The sequence below is a fragment of the Leptodactylus fuscus genome, chromosome 3 (genome assembly GCF_031893055.1).
Source record: "Leptodactylus fuscus isolate aLepFus1 chromosome 3, aLepFus1.hap2, whole genome shotgun sequence".
NCBI lineage: Eukaryota > Metazoa > Chordata > Amphibia > Anura > Leptodactylidae > Leptodactylus > Leptodactylus fuscus.
Window position 1 is genome coordinate 164659450 of NC_134267.1, and position 17100 is coordinate 164676549.

Sequence of the window (17100 nt, forward strand, 5' to 3'; positions counted from 1 at the left end):
TGCCGATCCCGGCCCAGCCAGGATCGGCAAGTGAATAGGGCCCGTAACGGACTTTAAAAAAAAAAAAAAAAACGCAGCGGTAGCGGCTGTCACCGGGCCCCCTAATGGCCCGGGCCCTGTGGCAGCTGCTACTGCTGCTACCACGGTAGTTACGCCCCTGCTCCTATATACACTTACTCTATGTACATCACACTCATATATAATATTAATCTATGTGCAGAACACTTAAAAAACACTTAACTCATGTGTTGCACATACTCACAAGTGCTGCACTTACTGTAAGTGCAGCAGATACTCCCATAAAGACTTATTACATGAGCTGCAAAAGTTCATACATACACTTATTTAATGTACTGCACACACTGATACATAAACTTAACCTATGTGCTGAAACCAAACAAGTACTTAACAAGCTCACACACACGCATATATATATATATATATATATATATATATATATATATATATATATATATATACCCTTACTCAATATGCAGAACACACTCATAGATACAATGATTTTTACACTTATTCCAGCTACAGCAGATACTCAAATATACATTTACTCTATGATTACCCTGCACAGAGCAGCGCTGATACAAATACTTTATGTGTTGCACATACGAAAAGATACTCATACAAGCAAACAATGATTCATACACTTAGTCTTTGTGCAGCACAAATTCATAAATACATTTACTCTATGTGAGGAACACAAAAACACTTATGTTTTACACATCTGAGGGGGCATTCACACTTGCACCTTTGTGTGTCCTGTGTCAGCCCACCAGGCTTCCGTCCTAAGCCCCGGAGAAACTGCACAGGGGACGACTTTCCGGTGGTCAGTTTTAAAACCCATTAATTTTAATGGGTTTTAAAAGCAAACTTCTGGTGTCTGCATACAAGCCTCTCCACACGGAAACACTTATATATACACTTATTCAATATTGAGTAAGATACGCTTACACTATGTGAAGCACACAATAATTTATATATCCTCTTTAGGATCAAATCTGACTTGAAGCTGGCACAATATGTCGCCAGCTACATGGCAGAAGTGCGAGCAGCCCATTAAAGAAAGACCTTTCATAACCTTGGGCACATGTGATATTATATATTGCTAGAAAGCCCCGACAGTGCGCTGAATTCAGTGAACTGTGTACTTTCCCGTTCTGTGCCCCCGGGCTGGAGATATTGGTACCATTATTTTCGGTATTGATCTCAGCCCACTGTCAGAAGGGCGTTCCTGACAGTCTAGCTGGGCTGTGAGGAACTTCCCCCCAACAGTACTTGTCTATAGCTCTGTACTGTCAGAGGGGGTGTTCCTTACTGCCCAGCGATGACACTGAGCTGTGAGGAACGCCCACCATTACTAGTCTATAGACGAGCACTGTCAGGGGGGAGGTGTTCCTCAAAGCCCAGCTAGACTGTCAGGAACATATATATAATACAGTGCATTACAAAAAGACATTAGACATGGACACGTCATACATTACATGGCACCTCAATGCTTCTGATGCTTTCATTCCATGTTATCCTGTGTAGATATAAAATGAAAACTATGTAAATTAGATAATAACAAGGTTTATGATAGAGATCATAGTAGATATCATATGTATTGACAATCATTTCCTCCAGTGGGCTCATAAGAATCCAAAATGATATTGTACTTTATCACATATAGATACATTTAAAAAAAAACTGTAATTTAATGAGGTATAATAAAATATTCATTTCTATCAGGGTCAGGTATTGGAGGTATCAAAAATGATCAGTTTTTGTGCCATAGAGAATATAGTCTGCACTGGCGCTATAACCGTACTGCTCAACCATCCCGGATTCTGTGGGACAGTCCTGGATTGTGAGTCCTGTATCTTTTCCTATCTGCTATTCTCAGCTTGTATGTGTTCTTCCTTGTAATATATTACTGTATTATCCATGCTGCTGTAACACACTGCATTTCCCCATGGTGGGACTATTAAAGGAATATCTTATATTATATACTGATATATTATATTAATGTTTCTTATAATGATCACATCTGCATATAGGGCCCGACATCTAGCTATAATGCCCGACTCTCTGTTGAGCTCAGTGGAGCTCCCAGTGAATTTGAAGGACATGACAAGACGGGATAGAAGCAGAGCTACAAGGCAGGCAACATTACCAGTGCTTAGGCTCTGTTCACATTGCATTACATACATGTCTGGTAACACTGATGACATATACCTCGTGTAGTTTCCATTGCATGAACCTACATACCTCACAAGTATATATATTTAGGCTACTATTGAGAAAACACATTTCAGACAGTATACACTTTGACCGCAGCCTGTGCTTTCTTATACAGTGAATATAAGTGTACTCTCTATGTATTGACTACAAGTATATTACAGCCATGTTTTGACATCTGTTGACCCCATAGGAGGCTGAGACAAACATAATAATTTAAGAATGCCTATAAGTTTGGTTTATAATGGATGCAAATAGAATGCAGATATCAGTGATAATAATAGAAGTAATATAACATCAGAACGTCAGGTTCTCACTGTTATTACTATGTAGAGTAGCAGAGCTGACTGCGCTACCCTGCCTGTCCCCATAACAGCCCAGGCCTGACTGAGCAGAGAGAACTGATGACAACTGATGCCTTTGGTGTTAGGGAAAAACTTATAGAAATGAGGGGAGAGATAGTTATGTTATCTGAATGATGGAGCAGAATAATGTGCAGAGAAGCTCATGTGTACAGGGACCAATACTGGACATTTACTAACAGTCCCCCCCCCCCCCCCTTCAACCACTACCTGTAAAATGTCTGTGTAATGATCTGTCACGTCTTTAGATCTTCAGTATTTAGATCAGATCCCGGTCACTTACTAAAGGTATCAGTGCTGCAGATCCGCACACACACACGTCCATCTTCTCCCGGCATCACTGACAAGTAACTGACAGCAGCCAACTGTCATGTCAAACTCAGATCCAGCAATCCTATTGGTTGCAGGCGGATGCCGTTACCATTGTGACATGCTCCATACACATGGCTGTATGAAGGTTGTTTATTGCTGGATGACGTCCATATTACTTACTGATCAACTTTTATTAACTCTTTCTAGGGAGTGGGATGTGAAACAACAGCCAATCTGCCATTTATGTAGTCATATAACTGTTACCCTGTTTGCCTGCTTTATAACATATTCATTGCATTAAAAGGGTCAGTACAGTCATCTGGTGTCTGATATTGATGGCCAACACCCAGGACAGGTAATGGTAATGTGAACATACTGTGAGCCATGCTGCTCACTCGCCATACAGGCTGTAGTGGTGAATGGAAGTACTTCAGCCCTGTCCCATTAAAGTCTATGATACAGCACTGCAGTACCTACCAGTGGCGTAACTGAAGTCTTGTGGGGCCCAGTGCAAACTGTGACTGGAGCCCTCTACCCCCTCTGTATACTTTATAGCAACAGATATGGGTAATGCAGCTGTATCTCTGATACTTGAAAGGGATACAACTACATGGACCACACATAGTATAAAATGCTTCACAATGGCCCCACACAATATAATATGCCCCACAGTGGCCCTAAACATTATAATGCTCCACAATGGACACACACAGTACAATATGCTCTACAGTGGAACCTGTATAGTAAAATGTGCTCTATAATGGTCCCATACAGTATTATATGCTCCACAATAGTCCCCACACAGTATAATATGTTCCACAATGGAAAAATGCTATGGTTTAGGATTTAACAATCTGCACCAAAGTTTGGACAAAAAATTCAAGATAAGCAAACTCTGATGCAGGTAGAGTAGAAATCATGCAACCAAGGACTGCAGGACAGCACCTAAAACCTGAGAAAGTCCCGTTGTATCCTGTATACCTTGATGTGGTCCATGGCTGCTATACGGCTCAGTGCAAGATCACTGTTTGCCCTATAATTAATGTAGACTTGTCTGAAACAACAGCTAATCTTAAACAGCCATTATGGTGTTAGAGTGGTCTCATGGTCACCTTACCTGCATGTGTCTCAAGGAGTTGCACAGGATGCCCGATTGTAAGATGGGAGGGCTTCAAGCTCATCTCTCACCTTTAAATACAAGATGTGGAATACATTTGCACATTGGTACTACTAGGTGCAATGGAACATGACTGGGTTCCAGGCACACCACTCAACACCTTTTTTGTTTATGATGTCATCAGGCCATGCTGTTCTAACGCCAGCTCTTTGCAATAAGATCTGCAAAAAATGTGTTTTTTTTTTTAAGCTGTTTACACCAGAACATTGCTGTACAAGGCATAATAAGTATACCCCATCATGTGTACACCTCTCCACTCTTGATAAACATGTGTACAATGCCCAGAGTCAAGCAGGGCAGCTGCAATGTAGAAGATAGGACCAAGATGGTGGTCTTTTTCATCTGGCTCTATCATAATCCGGTCACAGTGGTGGCTGAGTCTTTAAGGCAGCGCCGCACCTCTAATGAGGCGACCTGAGGCAGCCGCTTCAGGCGGCACATGGGAGGGGGGCGACGCACGGGCGACTTTTTTTTTTTTTTACTTTGAACCAGCGCAGGAGAGCTGCTTCTCTCTGCGCTGGTTCAGCCGTCTGCGTAGGCGGCGTCACTAGGCCGCCTATGCACGCTCACGCACACGTGATGACGCTCACTGATACCTAGACGTCTGACTACGTATCAGCGTGCGTAGGCGGCCTAGTGACGTCAGCCTGCAGGAGAAGAGGATCGCGGAGGCGGCGGGAGCAACAACAAGATCGGTAAGTATAAAACTTCTTTTTTTGTTTTATAATAGGCCGCTACCTGCTGGAGTATCTCCAGCAGGTAGCGACCTATTTACCTACCTCCCCAGACCTGCTCACTGCCGCCCCCGCTTCCCCTTGTACTATAGGCCGCGGAGGCCAGCAGTGAGTAGGCCCGGGCAGGCCGCGATCCCACTACCGCCATTATTATACCCGGGGGTCTTTTCAGACCTCCAAGTATAATAATTGGAGCCCCAGGGGAGGTGAGGGAACATAATAAACAATGTTACTTACCTCTCCGGGATCCGATGTTACTCCTAGTAGGCTTCGGGCCTATATGGTAATGCCCAGACGTCACGTGGTCTGGATATTACCATATAGGCCCAAAGCCTGCCCTAGCAGTACCATATAGGCCCGAAACCTGTGCTAGTAGTAATAGCCTGTTACTGCTAACACAGGCTTTGGCCTGTATGGTACTGCTAGGGCAGGCTTCGGGCCTATATGGTAATATCCCAGACCACGTGACGTCTGGGCATTACCATATAGGCCCGAAGCCTGCCAGCATTAAAGAGGACCTTTCATGGGTTTGGGCACAGGCAGTTCTATATACCGCTGGAAAGCCGACAGTGCGCTGAATTCAGTGTACTGTCAGCTTTCCCGATCTGTGCCCCGGGTGAAGAGCTATTGGTCCCGGTACCGTAACTCTTCACAGTCAGAAGGGCGTTCCTGACAGTCTGTCAGGAATGTCCTTCTTCCCAGCAGCGCCTATCGCGCTGTACAGTGTGAGCGGGTAGGAACGCTTCCTCCCCTCCTGATAGTACTCTTCTATGGACGAGTACTGTGAGCAGAGGGAGGGAGCGTTCCTCCCCGCTCACACAGCACTATAGGCGCTGCTGGGAAGAAGGACATTCCTGACAGACTGTCAGGAACACCCTTCTGACTGTGAAGAGTTACGGTACCGGCACCAATAGCTCTTCACCCGGGGCACAGATCGGGAAAGCCAACAGTGCGCTGAATTCAGCAGTATATGGAGCTGCCTGTGCCCAAACCCATGAAAGGTCCTCTTTAACATAGGGTCCGGAGAGGTGAGTAACAGTGTTTATTATTAGAGATGAGCGAACAGTGTTCTATCGAACTCATGTTCGATCGGATATTAGGCTGTTCGGCATGTTCGAATCGAATCGAACACCGCGTGGTAAAGTGCGCCATTACTCGATTCCCCTCCCACCTTCCCTGGCGCCTTTTTTGCTCCAATAACAGCGCAGGGTAGGTGGGACAGGAACTACGACACCGGTGACGTTGAAAAAAGTAGGCAAAACCCATTGGCTGCCGAAAACATGTGACCTCTAATTTAAAAGAACAGCGCCGCCCAGCTTCGCGTCATTCTGAGCTTGCAATTCACCGAGGACGGAGGTTTCCGTCCAGCTAGCTAGGGCTTAGATTCTGGGTAGGCAGGGACAGGCTAGGATAGGAAGGAGAAGACAACCAACAGCTCTTGTAAGAGCTAAATTCCAGGGAGAAGCTTGTCAGTGTAACGTGGCACTGACAGGCTCAATCGCCGCAACCCAGCTTTCCCAGGATCCTGAATGGAATACACTGTCAGTGTATTCCCGTATACCCGATATATACCCCGATACCCGTTCCAACGGTGTGCCCCCCCACCTTCACCCCAGAAATACCCTGCAAGTCCCCTAGCAATAGAATTGGGGCTATATACACCCACAATTTTTACTACTGGTATACAGTGCCATTGTCTGACTGGGAATTCAAAGAATATATTGGGAATACAAATACCCTCATTTCTTGCTACTGCCATATAGTGCCAGTTTCTGACTGGTAATTCAAAGAATATATTGGGGTTACGTGCACCCACAATTTTTACTACTGGTATACAGTGCCATTGTCTGACTGGGAATTCAAAGAGTATATTGGGAATACAAATACCCTCATTTCTTGCTACTGCCATATAGTGCCAGTTTCTGACTGGGAATTCAAAGAATATATTGGGGTTACGTGCACCCACAATTTTTACTACTGGTATACAGTGCCATTGTCTGACTGGGAATTCAAAGAATATATTGGGGTTATAAATACCCTCATTTCTTGCTACTGCCATATAGTGCCAGTTTCTGACTGGTAATTCAAAGAATATATTGGGGTTACGTGCACCCACAATTTTTACTACTGGTATACAGTGCCATTGTCTGACTGGGAATTCAAAGAATATATTGGGAATACAAATACCCTCATTTCTTGCTACTGCCATATAGTGCCAGTTTCTGACTGGGAATTCAAAGAATATATTGGGGTTACGTGCACCCACAATTTTTACTACTGGTATACAGTGCCATTGTCTGACTGGGAATTCAAAGAATATATTGGGGTTATAAATACCCTCATTTCTTGCTACTGCCATATAGTGCCAGTTTCTGACTGGTAATTCAAAGAATATATTGGGGTTACGTGCACCCACAATTTTTACTACTGGTATACAGTGCCATTGTCTGACTGGGAATTCAAAGAGTATATTGGGAATACAAATACCCTCATTTCTTGCTACTGCCATATAGTGCCAGTTTCTGACTGGGAATTCAAAGAATATATTGGGGTTACGTGCACCCACAATTTTTACTACTGGTATACAGTGCCATTGTCTGACTGGGAATTCAAAGAATATATTGGGGTTATAAATACCCTCATTTCTTGCTACTGCCATATAGTGCCAGTTTCTGACTGGTAATTCAAAGAATATATTGGGGTTACGTGCACCCACAATTTTTACTACTGGTATACAGTGCCATTGTCTGACTGGGAATTCAAAGAGTATATTGGGAATACAAATACCCTCATTTCTTGCTACTGCCATATAGTGCCAGTGTCTGACTGGGAATTCAAAGAATATATTGGGGTTACGTGCACCCACAATTTTTACTACTGGTATACAGTGCCATTGTCTGACTGGGAATTCAAAGAATATATTGGGGTTATAAATACCCTCATTTCTTGCTACTGCCATATAGTGCCAGTTTCTGACTGGTAATTCAAAGAATATATTGGGGTTACGTGCACCCACAATTTTTACTACTGGTATACAGTGCCATTGTCTGACTGGGAATTCAAAGAATATATTGGGAATACAAATACCCTCATTTCTTGCTACTGCCATATAGTGCCAGTTTCTGACTGGGAATTCAAAGAATATATTGGGGTTACGTGCACCCACAATTTTTACTACTGGTATACAGTGCCATTGTCTGACTGGGAATTCAAAGAATATATTGGGGTTATAAATACCCTCATTTCTTGCTACTGCCATATAGTGCCAGTTTCTGACTGGTAATTCAAAGAATATATTGGGGTTACGTGCACCCACAATTTTTACTACTGGTATACAGTGCCATTGTCTGACTGGGAATTCAAAGAGTATATTGGGAATACAAATACCCTCATTTCTTGCTACTGCCATATAGTGCCAGTTTCTGACTGGGAATTCAAAGAATATATTGGGGTTACGTGCACCCACAATTTTTACTACTGGTATACAGTGCCATTGTCTGACTGGGAATTCAAAGAATATATTGGGGTTATAAATACCCTCATTTCTTGCTACTGCCATATAGTGCCAGTTTCTGACTGGTAATTCAAAGAATATATTGGGGTTACGTGCACCCACAATTTTTACTACTGGTATACAGTGCCATTGTCTGACTGGGAATTCAAAGAGTATATTGGGAATACAAATACCCTCATTTCTTGCTACTGCCATATAGTGCCAGTTTCTGACTGGTAATTCAAAGAATATATTGGGGTTACGTGCACCCACAATTTTTACTACTGGTATACAGTGCCATTGTCTGACTGGGAATTCAAAGAATATATTGGGGTTATAAATACCCTCATTTCTTGCTACTGCCATATAGTGCCAGTTTCTGACTGGTAATTCAAAGAATATATTGGGGTTACGTGCACCCACAATTTTTACTACTGGTATACAGTGCCATTGTCTGACTGGGAATTCAAAGAGTATATTGGGAATACAAATACCCTCATTTCTTGCTACTGCCATATAGTGCCAGTGTCTGACTGGGAATTCAAAGAATATATTGGGGTTACGTGCACCCACAATTTTTACTACTGGTATACAGTGCCATTGTCTGACTGGGAATTCAAAGAATATATTGGGGTTATAAATACCCTCATTTCTTGCTACTGCCATATAGTGCCAGTTTCTGACTGGTAATTCAAATAATATATTGGGGTTACGTGCACCCACAATTTTTACTACTGGTATACAGTGCCATTGTCTGACTGGGAATTCAAAGAGTATATTGGGAATACAAATACCCTCATTTCTTGCTACTGCCATATAGTGCCAGTGTCTGACTGGGAATTCAAAGAATATATTGGGGTTACGTGCACCCACAATTTTTACTACTGGTATACAGTGCCATTGTCTGACTGGGAATTCAAAGAATATATTGGGGTTATAAATACCCTCATTTCTTGCTACTGCCATATAGTGCCAGTTTCTGACTGGTAATTCAAAGAATATATTGGGGTTACGTGCACCCACAATTTTTACTACTGGTATACAGTGCCATTGTCTGACTGGGAATTCAAAGAGTATATTGGGAATACAAATACCCTCATTTCTTGCTACTGCCATATAGTGCCAGTTTCTGACTGGTAATTCAAAGAATATATTGGGGTTACGTGCACCCACAATTTTTACTACTGGTATACAGTGCCATTGTCTGACTGGGAATTCAAAGAATATATTGGGGTTATAAATACCCTCATTTCTTGCTACTGCCATATAGTGCCAGTTTCTGACTGGTAATTCAAAGAATATATTGGGGTTACGTGCACCCACAATTTTTACTACTGGTATACAGTGCCATTGTCTGACTGGGAATTCAAAGAGTATATTGGGAATACAAATACCCTCATTTCTTGCTACTGCCATATAGTGCCAGTGTCTGACTGGGAATTCAAAGAATATATTGGGGTTACGTGCACCCACAATTTTTACTACTGGTATACAGTGCCAATTTCTAACTAGGAATTCAAAATGCGCAAGGCTCCCGGAAAGGGACGTGGACGAGGCCGTGGGCGAGGTCGGGGGAATGGTTCTGGGGAGCAAGGTAGCAGTGAAGCCACAGGGCGTCCCGTGCCTACTCCTGTGGGGCAGCAAGCATTGCGCCACTCCACAGTGCCAGGGTTGCTTGCCACATTAACTAAACTGCAGGGTACAAACCTTAGTAGGCCCGAGAACCAGGAACAGGTCTTGCAATGGCTGTCAGAGAACGCTTACAGCACATTGTCCAGCAGCCAGTCAGACTCTGCCTCCTCTCCTCCTATTACCCAACAGTCTTGTCTTCCTTCCTCCCAAAATTCCGAAGCTTTACAGAACAATAACCCAAACTGTCCCTGCTCCCCAGAGCTGTTCTCCGCTCCTTTCATTGTCCCTCAACCTGCCTCTCCACGTCACGATTCCACGAACCTAACAGAGGAGCATCTGTGTCCAGATGCTCAAACACTAGAGTCTCCTCCATCTCCGTTCGATTTGGTGGTGGATGACCAGCAACCCACCCTCATCGACGATGATGTGACGCAGTTGCCGTCAGGGCATCCAGTTGACTGGCGCATTGTGCGGGAGGAGGAGATGAGACAGGAGTTGGAAGAGGAAGTGGTGGATGATGAGGACACTGACCCGACCTGGACAGGGGGGATGTCAAGCGGGGAAAGTAGTGTGGATGTTGAGGCAGGTGCAGCACCAAAAAGGGTAGCTAGAGGCAGAGGCAGAGGTCAGCAGCTTAGGCGAAGCCAGGCCACACCCGGAATCTCCCAAGATGTTCCAGTTCGTACCCAGCCCCGAAAAACTCCCACCTCGAGGGCACGTTTCTCGAAGGTGTGGAGTTTTTTCAAGGAATGCGCCGAGGACAGATATAGTGTTGTCTGCACAATTTGCCTCTCGAAATTGATTAGGGGCTCTGAGAAGAGCAACCTGTCCACCACTTCAATGCGCCGTCATTTGGAATCCAAGCACTGGAATCAGTGGCAGGCAGCAACGGCAGGACAAAGGCCGCCTGCCGTTCACGCCACTGCCACTGCCTCTGCCTCTGCCTCTGCCACTGCCACTGCTGACTGTGCTGGCGATGCACTCCAGAGGACGAGCCAGGACACCACTTCATCTGCCTCCGCCACTTTGTTGACTTCTACCTCATCCTCCCCTGGTCCTGTCTTATCTCCTTCTCCTGCACCATCAAAGGCACCATCAGGCGTTTCTTTACAACAACCCACCATCTCTCAGACATTGGAGCGGCGGCAGAAATACACTGCTAACCACCCACACGCGCAAGCCTTGAACGCCAACATCGCTAAACTGCTGGCCCAGGAGATGTTGGCGTTCCGGCTTGTTGAAACTCCCGCCTTCCTGGACCTGATGGCAACTGCGGCACCTCGCTATGCCGTCCCTAGCCGTCACTACTTCTCCCGGTGTGCCGTCCCCGCCTTGCACCAGCACGTGTCACTCAACATCAGGCGGGCCCTTAGTTCCGCGCTTTGCACAAAGGTCCACTTGACCACCGACGCGTGGACAAGTGCATGCGGACAGGGACGCTACATTTCACTGACGGCACACTGGGTGAATGTAGTTGAGGCTGGGACTGCTTCCCAAACTGGCCCGGTGTACCTCGTCTCCCCGCCTAACATTCCTGGCAGGGACACGAGAAGAACACCCCCCTCCTCCTCCTCCTCTACCGCCTCCTCCTCCGCCACCGCCTCCTCCTCCGCCACCGCCTCCTCCTCCGCTGTTAGATTGACCCCAGCTACGAGTTGGAAACGTTGCAGCACTGGCGTTGGTAGACGTCAGCAGGCTGTGCTGAAGCTGATCAGCTTGGGGGACAGACAGCACACTGCCTCCGAGGTGAGGGATGCCCTCCTCGATGAGACGGCAATATGGTTTGAGCCGCTGCACCTGGGCCCAGGCATGGTCGTTTGTGATAACGGCCGGAACCTGGTAGCAGCTCTGGAGCTTGCCGGACTCCAACATGTTCCATGCCTGGCCCACGTCTTCAACCTAGTGGTGCAACGTTTCCTAAAGAGCTACCCCAATGTTCCAGAGCTACTGGTGAAAGTGCGGCGCATGTGCGCCCACTTTCGCAAGTCGACAGTAGCCGCTGCTAGCTTAAAATCTCTCCAGCAACGCCTGCATGTGCCACAACACCGGCTTTTGTGCGACGTCCCCACACGCTGGAACTCAACGTTTCAGATGTTGAATAGAGTGGTTGAGCAGCAGAGACCTTTGATGGAATACCAGCTACAAAACCCTAGGGTGCCACAAAGTCAGCTGCCTCAGTTTCACATCCATGAGTGGCCATGGATGAGAGACCTTTGTGACATCCTACGGGTCTTTGAGGAGTCCACAAGGAGGGTGAGCTCTGAGGATGCGATGGTGAGCCTTACAATCCCGCTCTTGTGTGTTCTGAGAGAATCCCTGATTGACATCAGGGATAACTCAGATCACACAGAGGAGTTAGGGATAGCATCCGATCCGTCACAGCTGGAGAGTAGGTCCACACATCTGTCCGCTTCACTGCGTTTAATGGAGGAGGAGGAGGAGGAGGAGGAGGAAGAAGAGTTGTCCGATGATGTGATGGTGATACAGGAGGCTTCCGGGCAACTTCGAATCGTCCCATTGTTGCAGCGCGGATGGGTAGACATGGAGGATGAGGAGGAAATGGAGATTGAACTTTCCGGTGGGGCCAGAGGAGTCATGCCAACTAACACTGTGGCAGACATGGCTGAGTTCATGTTGGGGTGCTTTACAACCGACAAGCGTATTGTCAAAATCATGGAGGACAACCAGTACTGGATCTTTGCTATCCTTGACCCCCGGTATAAAAACAACATCTCGTCTTTTATTCCGGTAGAGGGGAGGGCCAATCGCATCAATGCTTGCCACAGGCAATTGGTGCAGAATATGATGGAGATGTTTCCAGCATGTGACAGTGGCGGCAGGGAGGGCAGTTCCTCCAGTAGGCAACCAAGTTCTCACCGGTCCACACAAACGAGGGGCACACTGTCTAAGGTCTGGGACACCTTGATGGCACCTCCTCGCCAAAGTGCCGCCACGGAGGGTCCTAGTGTCACCAGGCGTGAGAAGTATAGGCGCATGTTGCGGGAATACCTTTCCGACCACAGCCCTGTCCTCTCCGACCCCTCTGCGCCCTACACGTATTGGGTGTCGAAGTTGGACCTGTGGCTTGAACTTGCCCTATATGCCTTGGAGGTGCTGTCCTGTCCTGCCGCCAGCGTCCTATCTGAGAGGGTGTTCAGTGCAGCCGGTGGCATCATCACTGACAAGCGCACCCGTCTGTCAGCTGAGAGTGCCGACCGGCTCACTTTGATAAAAATGAACCACCACTGGATAGAGCCTTCATTTTTGTGCCCACCTGTGTAAAGCACCCCAACATGAAACTCCATGTCTGTACTCAACCTCTCCAATTCCTCCGCATCCTCATACTCATCCACCATAAGCGTTGCACAATTCTGCTAATACTAGGCTCCCTCCAACATGATTTTCCCCAACTCTGCTGGTTAGAGGCTCCCTCCACCCTGATTTCCACCAACTCTGCTGGTTAGAGGCTCCCTCCACCCTGCTTTCCCACAACTCTGCTGGTTAGAGGCTCCTTCCACCATGAATTTGCCCAAACTGGGCTGTTTAGAGGCTCCCTCCACCATGAATTGGTCCAAACTGGGCTGGTTAGAGGCTCCCTCCACCATGAATTGGTCCAAACTGGGGTGGTTAGAGGCTCCCTCCACCATTAATTGGTCCAAACTGGGCTGGTTAGAGGCTCCCTCCACCATGAATTGGTCCAAACTGGGCTGGTTAGAGGCTCCCTCCACCATGAATTGGTCCAAACTGGGGTGGTTAGAGGCTCCCTCCACCATTAATTGGTCCAAACTGGGCTGGTTAGAGGCTCCCTCCACCATTAATTGGTCCAAACTGGGCTGGTTAGAGGCTCCCTCCACCATGAATTTGCCCAAACTGGGCTGTTTAGAGGCTCCCTCCACCATTAATTGGTCCAAACTGGGCTGGTTAGAGGCTCCCTCCACAATTAATTGGTCCAAACTGGGCTAATTAGAGGCTCCCTCCACCATGAATTGGTCCAAACTGGGTTTTTTAGAGGCTCCCTCCACCATGAATTTGCCCAAACTGGGCTGTTTAGAGGCTCCCTCCACCATGAATTGGTCCAAACTGGGCTGGTTAGAGGCTCCCTCCACCATGAATTTCCCAAAACTTGGCTGTTTAGAGGCTCCCTCCACCATTAATTGGTCCAAACTGGGCTGGTTAGAGGCTCCCTCCACCATGAATTGGTCCAAACTGGGGTTTTTAGAGGCTCCCTCCACCATGAATTGGTCCAAACTTGGCTGTTTAGAGGCTCCCTCCACCATGAATTGGTCCAAACTGGGCTGGTTAGAGGCTCCCTCCACCATGAATTGGTCCAAACTGGGTTTTTTAGAGGCTCCCTCCACCATGAATTTGCCCAAACTGGGCTGTTTAGAGGCTCCCTCCACCATGAATTGGTCCAAACTGGGTTTTTTAGAGGCTCCCTCCACCATGAATTGGTCCAAACTGGGCTGGTTAGAGGCTCCCTCCACCATGAATTGGTCCAAACTGGGGTGGTTAGAGGCTCCCTCCACCATTAATTGGTCCAAACTGGGCTGGTTAGAGGCTCCCTCCACCATTAATTGGTCCAAACTGGGCTGGTTAGAGGCTCCCTCCACCATGAATTTGCCCAAACTGGGCTGTTTAGAGGCTCCCTCCACCATTAATTGGTCCAAACTGGGCTGGTTAGAGGCTCCCTCCACAATTAATTGGTCCAAACTGGGCTAATTAGAGGCTCCCTCCACCATGAATTGGTCCAAACTGGGTTTTTTAGAGGCTCCCTCCACCATGAATTTGCCCAAACTGGGCTGTTTAGAGGCTCCCTCCACCATGAATTGGTCCAAACTGGGCTGGTTAGAGGCTCCCTCCACCATGAATTTCCCAAAACTTGGCTGTTTAGAGGCTCCCTCCACCATTAATTGGTCCAAACTGGGCTGGTTAGAGGCTCCCTCCACCATGAATTGGTCCAAACTGGGCTGGTTAGAGGCTCCCTCCACCATTAATTGGTCCAAACTGGGCTGGTTAGAGGCTCCCTCCACCATGAATTTGCCCAAACTGGGCTGGTTAGAGGCTCCCTCCACCATGAATTGGTCCAAACTGGGTTTTTTAGAGGCTCCCTCCACCATGAATTTGCCCAAACTGGGCTGGTTAGAGGCTCCCTCCACCATGAATTGGTCCAAACTGGGCTGGTTAGAGGCTCCCTCCACCATGAATTTGCCCAAACTGGGCTGTTTAGAGGCTCCCTCCACCATTAATTGGTCCAAACTGGGCTGGTTAGAGGCTCCCTCCACCATGAATTTGCCCAAACTGGGCTGTTTAGAGGCTCCCTCCACCATGAATTGGTCCAAACTGGGTTTTTTAGAGGCTCCCTCCACCATGAATTGGTCCAAACTGGGCTGGTTAGAGGCTCCCTCCACCATGAATTTCCCAAAACTTGGCTGTTTAGAGGCTCCCTCCACCATGAATTGGTCCAAACTGGGCTGGTTAGAGGCTCCCTCCACCATGAATTTCCCAAAACTTGGCTGTTTAGAGGCTCCCTCCACCATGAATTGGTCCAAACTGGGCTGGTTAGAGGCTCCCTCCACCATTAATTGGTCCAAACTGGGCTGGTTAGAGGCTCCCTCCACCATGAATTGGTCCAAACTGGGTTTTTTAGAGGCTCCCTCCACCATGAATTTGCCCAAACTGGGCTGTTTAGAGGCTCCCTCCACCATGAATTGGTTCAAACTGGGCTGGTTAGAGGCTCCCTCCACCATTAATTGGTCCAAACTGGGCTGGTTAGAGGCTCCCTCCACCATTAATTGGTCCAAACTGGGCTGGTTAGAGGCTCCCTCCACCATGAATTTGCCCAAACTGGGCTGGTTAGAGGCTCCCTCCACCATGAATTGGTCCAAACTGGGTTTTTTAGAGGCTCCCTCCACCATGAATTTGCCCAAACTGGGCTGGTTAGAGGCTCCCTCCACCATGAATTGGTCCAAACTGGGGTTTTTAGAGGCTCCCTCCACCATGAATTTGCCCAAACTGGGGTGTTTAGAGGCTCCCTCCACCATGAATTTGCCCAAACTCTGCTGGTTAGAGGCTCAATCCACCCTGATTTTCAAAACAAATGTTGGTGCCAACCTCAACTTACTACAAGGGCCAAATTCACTGCTGGTGACAAGCTCTCCTCACTGCAAGTGCCAAATACACATGTTTCAAGGTGTTTTCCTACTGTCAGAGAGGTGGTATTGAGTGTGTAAAGTGTGTAGTTGTTAGGCTGTGATGTTGGGGTAATAGAGGGTCTTTGGTGTGTTAGATGCCCCCAGACATGCTTCCCCTGCTGTCCCAGTGTCATTCCAGAGGTGTTGGCATCATTTCCTGGGGTGTCATAGTGGACTTGGTGACCCTCCAGACACGGATTTGGGTTTCCCCCTTAACGAGTATCTGTTCCCCATAGACTATAATGGGGTTCGAAACCCGTTCGAACACACGAACATTGAGCGGCTGTTCGAATCGAATTTCGAACCTCGAACATTTTAGTGTTCGCTCATCTCTATTTATTATGTTCCCTCATCTCCCCTGGGGCTCCGATTATTATACTCGGGGGTCTGAAAAGACCCCTGAGTATAATAATAGTTCATGGGTGTGCAACTGTGGGGCATAATAGAGCTTGAAGGTTCCACTGTGGCCCCTGTAACCTCTATTATGCCCCACAGCAGCCCCCCCTGCAACCTCTATTGTGCCACTGTGGGGCATAATATAGGCTGCAGGGGCCGCTGTGGAATATATAGGGGTTGGGTGCGTGGAGAATTGAGGAGTCAAAGATGTCTGTGTTTCAAACTTTACAGAGTCAAGTCACAGCTGAAAGAAGTGGTCATGGCGGTCCAAAGGGAAGAGACTGGAAATGTGGGGAGACGTCTCCTGTGAGTATTACTGCATTGTATTTATTGTAATGTCCCGTCCCGTCGTTCCTCCCCCCTCTGTCTTTGACTGACGATCAAAAGGTGAACATCGTCCCCCCCGGACGGGGGAGGGGGGGGGGCGTCTTTCGATCGTCCGCCTCAGGCAGCAGAGAGGCTAGGTTCACCACTGCTTTAAGGGGGTGTTCACACTACCGTCATTGTCCGACTGGTAGTGTCCGCTGCTAGTGTCCGCTCAAAATCTCGCACAGACATTAGGAGCGGACAC